We start from the raw sequence: 12,317 nt of genomic DNA, 5'->3' as shown, positions 1-12,317 counted from the left end.
GAATCAGAGGGCCAATAAAACTTTTTCCATATAAGCAATAAGGCTGTTTTGCTCTCTAATCATTTGTGTGTTCAGTGGAATAGCACTTTTAATTTTCTTCAAGCACTTTTCCTTCACATTCAAGACTTTGCTAATTGCTTGTGCAAGGGGCCTAGCTTTCAGCCTATCTTGGTTTTCACCATGCCTTCCTCACTAAGCGTAATCATTTCTAGCTTTCGAATTAAAGTGAGAGATGTGTGACTCTTCCTTTCATTTGAATACTTAGAGGCCACTGTAGGGTTATTAATTGGCCTAATCACAATATTTTTTGTTGTGTCTCAGGGAATAAGGATGCCCAAGGAGAGGGAGAGAGATGGGGGGACAGCCAGTCGGTGGAGCAGTCGGAATACACACAATATTTATTAAGTGTGCCATCTTATAAGGGCGTGGTTTGTGGCACCCCAAAACAAGTACAATAGTGACATCAAAGACCACTGACCACAGACAACCATAACTACAATACTAATCAAAAAGTTTGAAATATTGTGAGAATTACCAAAATGTAACACAGAGACACTAAGTGAGCAAACCCTGTTGAAAAACTTTCGCCAATAGACTTCCTCAACGCAGAGTTGCCACAAGCCTTCAATTTATAAGAAACACAGTATCTGCAAAGCGCAATAAAGCTAAGCACAATAAAACACAATAAAAGTACAACCTTCTAGCCTCTTCTTCCACATTCTCTGTGTTTTTTTCATTTCAAAAATGCCAGAATTTGTGCTGTTCCCAGAACTCATTACACCGTTTCAATCTCCATGTCTCTGTTCCTGCTGTCCCCTCACCTGGATGACTCTAGACTGTTGCAGTGGCTTCAAATGATCACTCATGTCTAGTTTTCCTTTCCTTCTGGGCATAGGAGAAGACTTTACCACTCTGCATCCCCTTGTAGTTACATGAGGCCATGCAACTAGCTCTGGTCAATGGATTATAAGCAGATTCTGGAAATGTCTGATATGGGAGGATTACACATCTCTGTGTAGCATGTTTTAAACTCTGTTCAATATGTTGTGGACAGAAATGACATATTTATTTAGTGGTGATTAAATGGGGCTTTTAACTGACAGTTCCACACTTTCCAGCCCTCTTGTGAAAGCATATATTGCAATGGAGCTTCAATAAAATCAATGCAGACTAGAATCTGAGCAACCTCAGGATATACCACTGCTCTGGAGAATTCATCAGAACACCATAATAGGTGTTGTGTAAGCAAGAAATATAGTGTTTTTTAAGCCACTGAGATTTGGGGGGTGGTTTGTTCTTATAGAGTAGTCAATTCCTTCCTGCCTGAAAATAAAACATAGCTGTCTTCCCCTGTTCTGAAACTTCATAGGCTGAGTTAGACGCCTGTGCTGTGATCATTTCAGAATTTAATGCCAACATCCATACTTTCTGTTCAGGAGTGTAACAGCACGTTTTCAGTCTACAAGATCTTTCTGTGAACCTATCCCCAGTTTGAGGACAGGCACATATGATGCACCCAAAGTCAATCAATACAACACATTCTCAGTGATTGATTCAAATGTGGGTAACTGATTAAATCATTCTAAACAGCATGAATCTCAAAACTCCTTCTTGTAATGCTGGTATAAAAATGTTTTCACCTTATTAAACTATTTGTAGCTGAAAGGAGATAGCTCTGTAGCTACTGGAAGCCTTTTTGTTGCCATGAGCGATGTCCATTTTAAAATCAGAGGCAACACAAGTGAAGTCAAGTCACATTACAGAGAGAATTATATTCTTACTATATTATCGGACTTTCTTACAAAGCCATGCCTAAAACCAGCCCCACTTTTGGACTTTCTCTTATGTGATTCAGTAAGTTCCTCTTTACTTAAGCCAACTTGGACTTAGTTTTCCTATAATTTTTACTCTAAAAAGCATTAATGGCAGAGATTCTTCCTTTAGTAATCAGAACACCGTGTATTTTCTGCTATCAGAGGATTTAAAGTGCAGTTTATTGTATGTTCAGATGCTTGTATCTCCCTCTAAAATATGTTTCCTGAGGCCACAGTGTCTGTCTTATTTAATTCTTATAGCTGATGCCTGGCTTACAGCTGATGTTTAATGAGTGGCTATTCAAATTACCTGAACCGAGCAGGGAACATAGTATGTTTGGGCCTTAGCAGGGGGTCTCTGGCTCCAGTGGAGTCAGCGGGCAGCCAGACAAAGAAGGCTTCTAGCAAGGTCGTCAAAGAGAGGGATGCTCAAAGCAAGCATCACAGATTTTCCAACATTTCTTGGAGCCATTTTGATATTTTAGCAGAAACTGGGGTTGCTTTGCAGTTCTTAGACTATTTAAAAATAGTCTAGTCTTGCCTTGCCAGAATTCTATCACCTATGTTTGAAGAGGCCACCTCAGGTCGAGAAGAATCATACCTTGCCAACACAACATGAGAAGAAAGAACGGAATAGATACAACAACATGAACGGAATAGATACAACAACATCAGAATTGTTTTCTCTGAGAGGCCAAGACGAAAATTAAGATATATTCTGTATTTAAGAAAACTGCTTCTTAAAATACTCTTCAGCAGGAAATGGTTCAATGTCTTTTCTCTGCTCAGGTCTTCCTTATGGTTAAAGCTAATCCACATTGAGGGCTTGGTAAGACACCATGAATGATGCTCTCTCATTACCTGTCACCTCAGGGATAAGGCTCTTTGGAGCATGACACAACACATCCTCCCATTCTCAACCTGAGTCACCGTCACTTTTCTCTTTTTGACCTTTTGCAGGAACTGCGGGGACATCATTCTTGACTGACACTGATGCTGCCAGGCAGCTTGCTCCCAAGGATGGCACCCGCTGGCTCTGTGGCTATGACTAAGACCCAGGGCTTTCTTCTATCAGGGAAAAAATACTATAAAAGAAAATGCTGACAATTACTGTAGTGGAATAAATATGATGGTTTAACGCCAACCACTATACTGCTGCTGAATGGCATCCTTCCCATTTTCTGCCAGGACTTTCTCTTGCTTCTTTTAAATAATCATTGTATTTTACCTTTTAAGCGTTTTTTCTTTTTAGAATTTTGTATCTTCTTCAAAACATAGGAATTATTTATCAAACTTCATTGCCAATTTATTAAATAATATTATAACCAAGGCTTTGCAGTAAATTATAACATTTCTCAAAGTATGGTCCATGGAGCTTGAATTTCAGTTACCTGTATCATGTGTTTAAAAATGGGAATATGGGCATCTCACAAAAACCACTGAGTTTCTGGGAATTACCTTCTTAATCAATAGAGCATGTGATTTTTTTTAAGGCAAAACAAAGTTTGAGAACTACTAATCTACTGTCTTATTTTGTATTAGGCACTGTGCCTCATATCACCAGGAATATCAAAGTGAAGTGAGGGTCATCTTGAATGGAAATACTTTCTCAGAAAAACAGGCATAACACCATTAAAAATCAACAATATCCTCCTTGCAAAATGCTATGAAGATCAGAGCTATTAGGAGTATGTATACTAAGTCTCTCCATTTGAGTATCTGTAGTAGATAGAGTAGATATTCAACAAAGTATTACATTTTATTATTTAGAATATGACTCTATAAATTTTAGGATATTAGCCTACTGATCACTTATAAGTAGCTTGTTTAGATTTTCTATTATGTCAAAATTATTGGCATCCTTAATACTTTATAATCATTTAAGATAATGTTATTTTAATTAAGTAGAATTTTTGCACAAAGATAAAATGGATTAATTTCTCTTACTTTCTCATGCCATCATGAGAGTCTTCTACCAAATGTCTAAATTGTGTTAATTAACATTCAGGGAACTGGAATTACTAATACCAGTAGGTATTTAGACATGGTACTTCCTCCCACTCAAGTTTTAAAGACATGTAAAACCTCATGAAATAATTACATAACTCAGTAATACGAAAAGAATATCTATGCATAACACTTCAGAGTTTCACATTTAATTTTTAAGCCTGAGAGGTAATGGACTAGAAGGTACAACAGAATTATAGGGTATTCACAGACGATTATGAGGGTGAAGCAAGGGCATTTGGAGTGGATGGACTGAGGGGACCAAATAAATTATTTACCAAAGAAAACAAAGGAAACAAGTCCTGAGACTGTTGGTCTTATTCTATTTTGGAAAGTCAGATTCAGTAATGACCTATGAAATATCAGGCTGAACAACTGTGTTGATATTTATAAGAAGTAGTGAACTTCTCTGTGAGACACTGAAAACCAAACTAAACCAAATGTGAGTTATAAAACAATAGAGGCTAGTCAAAGTAGACAGCTTAAAGGTGCATCATCCAGATAAAGAATGAAATTTCCAAATTCACATCAGCAACAAGCATTATAATACCATCAGTTCATGCAGGTACAACCAAGTCAGGTTTTAAAATTCTCAGAAAGATAAACTGGGAATTCCCTGGCAGTCCCGTCGTCAGGACTCCACACTTTCACTGCTGAGGGCGCGGATACAATCCCTGGTTGGGGAACTAAGATCCTGCAAGGCGCGCAGCATGGCCAAAGAATAAAATACAATTTTACAATTCTTTTACAATAAAATAAAATTCTCAGAAAGATAAATTAGAAGAATAAAAATTTAGATAGTAGCTTAAAAAAGTGGAAATATTTCCTAATAACTTTAAATGTTTATCATAGTTCTAAGTGTAATGTTAAAATCACAGTATTTTACCCTGGAGAAGTTTCAAACTATAGCACATTATACTGAAAAAAAAAATCTTGCAACTCTTTTTACTATTGGAATTGATCAATATGGAAACATACATCCAATACAGTCTCAAACTCAAAAGACACTCAGATCATCTAAGCTGCCATGGTACACACTGTGCAATTTTTGCACCTGGTCATAAATGTAGAATTTTTAACCATTTAAAAAATATATTTATTCTTTAAACTATTTTTTTTCAGAAATAGTTTTTCAAAACAAGATCTTATATTTTGGTGGTAGAGACCTAGGTCTTTGGCTTCAGATCTGGTTTAAGTTCTGCATTCACTACCAATGAGCTGTATGACTTGAAGTCACCTGACTATTCTAAATATAAGTTTATACGTAAAATGAAAACAACCCCCATAAAATTGTTCTGACAATTAAATTATCAACTTTGAAAATGCTTTTCACATAGGAAGCGCTCAATAAATGTTATCAAGTTTTAGAATCACATGCGATTAGATTGGAAGTTTTCAGAAAGAAAAAAAACTATATATAAATATATACACACACTATAACATGCATATATATGTATATATGAAAACTCTGTTAAAAGAGTTTGTTTCATTAAAATAATTAAATCTGTCCCAATAGTAGTTTATAAGTATTCTCAGATGCATTACATATCCTGATTCAAACACTGGCCTAAAGTTCTTAGAATGCTGATTGATTTCAGGTTGTTAAAACTTCTTTGTGGTTTGACATCTATTAAGTCCAAGAGACTCTGATTGAGGATCTACAGTTATTACGTTTTTAGTTTCTCCTTTTATACTGTAGCTTTAGTGGATATTGACCAGGTTCTTTTGAGTACCTACTTAGCTAATAAAAGACTCCCTAGCAGTTTTCAGTGCACTTAGGTTCTCTAGGTACTATTTCAGGTACATGAGAAGAGCTGGAGATATTACTTTTCATAAGAAAATGTGCAAGAAAGAACTGGACAAGGATATATTGTGGAAAAGGAGATACACTGCAATAGAAGTTAAAACAGAGTGACCCCCATGCCCAGCCTTTATAGCTGTGTCATCATAAAGAAATAATTTATGCCCCGAGAGACCTGGTTTTCTTATCTAACTTATGCAAATCATAATAGTTTCTGTAGTTATTTCTTAGAGTTTCTTATGAGGAATGAATAACACAATGCATACTTAATATTGTGTATTTCAAATTAAATATAAATTGAACTTATTATAATGAATCTGTTTCTCATTTACCTTGGAAACATTTACTTGGCTTACGTTACACTTAATTGTCACAGCTGCCTTATAAGATGGCTCTTATTATCCCCTTTATAGATTTTTTTTTTAAAGGCTCAAGAAATTGAGTCACTTGTAATAAGTGATGAAGCAAGGCTTCAAACCAAAGTTTGTCTTACTCTGATGTCTGAGACCTTTACTTCAAGATTACCCCTCAGTAAGAGTTATGTTATAAGGGATAATATGTTCCTTTATACATTAGTGTAGAAACCAAAATTCAGGGCTTCGGTTGAGAATCTTGATTAGATTAATAGATTTTAATTGTAAAGGTTAGGTTTAAAAAGTATAATTCTTTTAACAAGAAGCATATTGCAACACGCTAATATATTATCCTAGCATAGGTATTAGGAAGAAATCAGACTGATTTCACATCCTAGTTTAATCCCTAACTGCAGCACATTTTTAAGCTAATTGTTCTTATCTTAAAATAGGTGTGGGTATGAATTAATGAGTTAATCCATATGAAGGAACTTAGAGGGCTAGATCTATAGTAAACACAGTGTAAATTAGCTAATGTGTTAATACTTACAGTAATGCCCTGTTCTGTGGAAAAAGATAAGTTTACCTATAAGGAAAAAAGGAAGTGGTAGAGATAATGATATATATTTAACATTTTATTAATTTTCTTTGGCATTCAAGAAAACTACACTTTCCATCTTCCTTTGTAGAGTGCTTGAGGACCACATGACAAAGTCCTGGCCAATGGAATGTTGGTGGAAGTTTGATAAGCCACCACCAGATGCAGAGGTTTAGAAACTGTGTGTGATCCTCCTACATTTTTAAGATGGACAACAAAAAAAGATGGAAGGATTCTATCTTGATCTTGTCATTTTACTCCTACATTCAGTCATTACACATTTCTGAAAATATGGACATTTTTTATATAACCATCCTAATATAGTCCCCAGAGAATTAATGCAAATTCTTTGCTATCAAATAATACCCAGTACATAAAAACATTTTCCCAATTGCTTCAGAAAAGTACATTTACAGTAAGTTTGCCTGATTCACTATCCAAACAAAATCCATCTACTATAACTTGTAGCTACATGTCTCTTAAATCCTTTTAAATCTAGAACCTCCTCTTGCTCTTTATGCCATTGACTTAAAATTTCCTGTGGAATGTTATGCCTTCTGAATTTGTCTTTTTGCCTCTTTGCACTTTTATTCAAACTTGTTCTTCTATCCTCAGTATTTCCTGTGATAGTTAAATCAAGAAGCTTGATTAGATCTAGACTCTGACTTTGACAAGGCTACTGTAGTTGTTTCTCTGTGCTTCTTGCTGTTTTCCTTCAGGAAGCCCACAATATCTGGTAGCACTGATTTAGTGACACTACAAATGTTCAGTGGGTTCAGGGAGTGACAGCTATCCCTCTATTGTTGGTGTCATTCATTGATGACTGCTAGCTGAAATAAACAATCCATATTTCATGATAGGGATTTTCTAATTTTATCATTCTTTCCACATTTACCAGCTGGAATTCCTTCCTTCATCAACTGAAAAACAGTTTCATATAGGACACACAAGATAAATATAAAATTCTTTCTTTTTTAATTGCTGGTTTTCAAGAGGTAATTGGCCCTAATGTCTGCTAATGATATTTAATCAACTGTTGCTTGTTTGAGGCTTTTTCCATTTCTCTTTCATTTGTAGAGCATAACTATTAATTTATATACTCATATACTAAATATATTACATATTAAATGTTATACATTATTATTGCATGCTGTATAAACCCCTTTGTAAGCAACAAAAGGTGTCCATTTGATTGACATGACATCTACTTATAAAATATTTCCTGAATGACCACAGGAAGAAGTTCAAAGTTGATGTTATCTTCCCCAGGAAAGTCAGTCACAAAAGGATGTATATGAGGCCTGGGTAAGACCAACATGCAGTTGTAATAAGAGAATAATATGGTACCATCTCTCTCAGCATTCATCAAACTACTGGTTTTTGTAGCATATGCTGTTGGATACTTTCATACCCAGTGTTTTCTGTGCTCATCTAACAAAAAAGCACTGATTAAAAAAGAAAATAACACTTGCTTTGATCATGCAGCTCTAGAAAAGTTAGAATACATTCAGCAATGACATTTATTATTAGCAGAATCCGCTGTAAATCAGAGATAAAGTTGACAAATTTCACAGGTTGATCAGTGGAAATATCAAGTGACTCAGTGTGTGATGGATTAAATGGGGGGCAAAATTAAAGTTATGCAAATTATTTCTATGCAGGGATTCTAATGTCAGACACAAAAAATGACTAGACATGTCTCGTCAAGAATAAAAATGAAGCTGACGCTGACCTATGGATTGGCTCCTACTTAGTTTGGGTGGCTGATGACAACAAGGAGTTGATAAACACAGGAAATACTGTTCTCGAGTGGGATTTTGACCAGGATTTAATTTCTATTAGTTGACACTTCATGAATCTACATCTGCAACACAGAGATAATTAGTGTTCATTATGAGAGGCAGAAGATGGTAAATGGAATGGTTTTAGAGTCTGAAATTTAGCTCAGCCTCATCCTAAATGTGTGACATTTGGTAAGACACCTTACTGAATGAACCTCAATTTTCTCATCAGTAAAATAATAATAATAGAAATATACCCACTGCCTGCCTCAAAAGGTTTTAGTAAGGCTCAACAATCAAAATTACAGAGCAAGCGAAAATGTCATTAATTAGGAATTAGTTAAATAAATGATGGTACCCTCTATGTGAGAATGTATCCAATGTTACAAATTATGACTTAGAAAACTATTTAATGACAGGAGAAAATTAAGATAATTACTGTAAATTTAAAAGCAGTTTAAATTATGTAAACTATATTTTTTTATAGAAGAAAAAAATTATAGAAGAAAAAAATTGTTATAGAAGAAAAAATTATGAATATATACATGGGAGTTAAAAAAAGATATATATCAGATATTAGTAGTGGTTATTGGTGACTCTTTTTTTATCCTTCATGTTTTTCTACCCTTTAAAATTTTAATTAGGAGCAACTGCACTGAAACCAGAAAAAAAGAAAAGAAAAAACAGAAATATCCCAATGGTATAGCATACAGAAACAAGAAGCATATCCACACACATATAGACAATGATTTTTGACATGCAGCATGGTAGAGCACTTGGACAAAGAACGTATTTTCCACAAAATTGATACAATTGGTACCCACACCAAAAAAAAAAAGAAAGGAAAAGAAAATGAAATAGGATTGCTACCTCATGCCACACATGAGAATCAATTCCAGAAGGAACAGAGACCTATACAAAAATTTTAAACAATAAAGCTTCTGAAATACAAGAAAATATTTTCATGTTATCAGTTCAGGTAAAGTTTTAAAGAAATGATTATTATATTTACGTATATTAAAATTCATAGAGTTTATCTTTCAAAGTATATACTGGATGTGAAAAAGCAAGACATAGTTTGAGGAAATAACACATGAAAAAACAAAGGGCTTTTAAACAGACCATATAGAGACTTCTCACAAATCACTATGCATAAACAGAAACCACAGTTAAAGAAAAGGGTAAAAAATCATTGAAAGATATTCCACAAAAGAGAAAAATCAAACGGTGCCTAATCTTGTGAGGAATCAGAGAAAAGGAAATTAACATTGATTAATTGATTAATTACTGTTGGCTAGCATTAAAAACCTGATTATGTCAAGTGTTAGTAAGGATAGAGAACAGTGGAAATTCTAACATTCTACAAGCAGACATGCAACCCTTCGACATTATTTAAGGAAGCTGAAGATACCCAGAAAAATACACTCCTAGGCATACCACCTCAAGAAACTCACACAAGTGTACCCAAGAAAACAAAAATTAAAATGTTCATATAAACATTTTTTTCTAATTGCCAAAAACTGAAAATAGTCCCTTGCCCATCAACTGTAGAAAAAATAAACATATTGTAGAGAACTATCCAGCAATACAGTATACTCAGAATCACCAGTGAAAAAAATAAAATGATATGATTCAGAAGATCATATTCTATTTCCAATATTACTTATTTTTCCATAAAAGTACAGAGGATAATAGTGTATTGTTTTAAATAGCTTATCAATCAGCTAAATCAAGTTTCTGATCATTATACATAGCAGAAATTATATTTTAACTATTGGAGAGAAAGGAATATAAACACCAAATATTTTTATGTGATAAATAATATATATAATACATATAGATACATAAATAACATTTTATGTAAATTACACATATCTAACCATTAAGGCTGCAATTCAAGTGGGATATATTCACCTTCAAGAATCATACTAACTCACTTTAATCTTTTCAATCAATTCATCATTTATCCTAATGCCACAATTAATTCAAAGTACAGTAAAAGAGACTGTTCATATTTGAAAGCAATTATTCCTTCCCTTCTTGACTTCATCATATTATTTCATGGGTGTTTAAACACAAGCTACAACTGAACAGACTCACTCACAAAAATCCCTTTCTCCATCTGTCCCTGGATCTTATAGGGGAGGATACTGCAATATAGGCAAAAGAATATCATATCAATTGTTGTTTATAGATAGCTAGCATTAAGGGGAAATTAGTAGATCATCTCTTGGTAGAAACTCAACATTTTTTTTTTTTGCGGTACGCGGGCCTCTCACTGTTGTGGCCTCTCCCGTTGTGGAGCACAGGCTCCGGATGCGCAGGCTCAGCGGCCATGGCTCACGGGCCCAGCCGCTCCGCGGCATGTGGGATCTTCCCAGAACGGGGTACGAACCCGTGTCCCCTGCATCGACAGGCAGACTCTCAACCACTGCGCCACCAGGGAAGCCCCAAACTCAACATTTTTAGAGGTTTTCCTACTGTGAATGCACACTGTGCAGAAGAATACAAAGCCTGATGCTAGGAGTCTAATAATTGAGAGATGCAGAGGAACTGAAGGAGGAAAGGAAAAAAATGCTTGAGTCACAATTCAGATACTCATTTGCTTTGTTTTTAGATAATATCTGAATTTCAGGTAGGGGCATGGGGAAAAGAAAGAGCTCACGCCCTCTAGAATTTGAGGCCATTTAATCCACCAAGTTTTAAGAGGGAGATGGTATCTAACAACCCATTCACACTCTCTTGTAACACATAGTTTTTTGTTCAATTTATGATTCTGAAACACTAAGGATATTGATCAATGGATTCCAGACTCACTGGAATCAATCTAACATTTCTCTCTTATATATAAACATATATATGTATGTTTCTGTATATGTTTATACATACACGTGCATATACGTATATATGGCACACATGAGAAAGAACAAAAGTGTCAGGATTTTTAAATGATGAAATTGATGAAATTAGTTTATGTATGCTATTACTCATAAGGGCTTTTATTTTTTTTTTTAGCAGGAAAACTTGCTAAGGCCATAGCTTAACATTTTACAGAGTTGTCCTACCATTTAATGCAGTTTCACCAGGAAATCCTTCTATTTCGTAGGCCTGGGGCTTTCTGAAACCAATACATTTATAAAAGGTAAAAATATATCTGTAAGCAAATACTATCTACTGTTAGTGTGCTTAAGTGTATCAAGCCTAAGAACACAGATCTGGATAAATCTCTGTAATGCCCACTGGCATATTCTCAAGTTAAGAACATTACTCAGTGGACTCACACATCCCCAGAAGTACAACATATTATCTGAAACTCACCGTTTGACACTCAGAGTACATTAAGGTAAACAGCTGCTATGCCTTGGGTGGTGGTTGTGGTGGTGGTGTTTTTCCGTTCCTACTACATTTTGGGCCACTGAACTCTTCAAAAGGACTTGCTCCTCAGCATCAGGATCTGTCATTCCTTAGAGTTCATCTTGGTGTGTTCTTAGGATTTCTGTTTTACAGTCATGCCTTCACTTTCACCAGACCATTACTAAAACCACTGTAAGCCATCAAATCCTTTGAGTTGTTCTTAAATAAATCAGATACAGCAAGCTATCCCTGCAGTTTTCTTTTCTTTTCTTTCCTTTTTTTTTTTTCTCATGGTGCCTCTGGCTGCTTAGCTGTCTCAGTTTTGCAGTAACTCTCCTCTTTGCCTGTCTCAGAAATATAAGGAAATTTACAAATTTCGTGAAAGATGTAGGTTTTAATCAGCTTTTGTTATTTTTAAGGTTTAATAATATTTTGTTATTTTAAGGTTACTTTAATGTACCATTAATGAAATTTTGAAATTTAAAGAACTAACCCTACTTTAACAAAATCTACCTCTCTAAAATAAAGTTACTTTACTTCCATAGTATCTTTAAAAAAAAATTTATCTTTTTTTAAATTTTTGGCTGTGTTAGGTCTTCATTGCTGCTC

At 34.8% G+C, this 12,317-nt stretch overlaps 1 long non-coding RNA gene across 1 annotated transcript in view; it reads right to left on the bottom strand.

Annotated features, from left to right (window-relative positions):
• LOC307190198 overlaps positions 1–12,053 on the bottom strand; it is a 129,072-nt gene extending 117,019 nt beyond the window's left edge. The window contains exon 1 of the long non-coding RNA XR_013829437.1: positions 11,673–12,053. This is a non-coding gene — a long non-coding RNA (uncharacterized lncRNA). The remainder of the gene's footprint in view (positions 1–11,672) is intronic.
• Between the last annotated feature and the right edge of the window lie 264 nt (positions 12,054–12,317).

The sequence above is a fragment of the Stenella coeruleoalba genome (assembly GCF_951394435.1).
Source record: "Stenella coeruleoalba genome assembly, chromosome: 8".
In the NCBI taxonomy this organism is placed as follows: Eukaryota; Metazoa; Chordata; class Mammalia; order Artiodactyla; family Delphinidae; genus Stenella; species Stenella coeruleoalba.
This window is presented reverse-complemented; position numbering and strand designations above follow the sequence as displayed.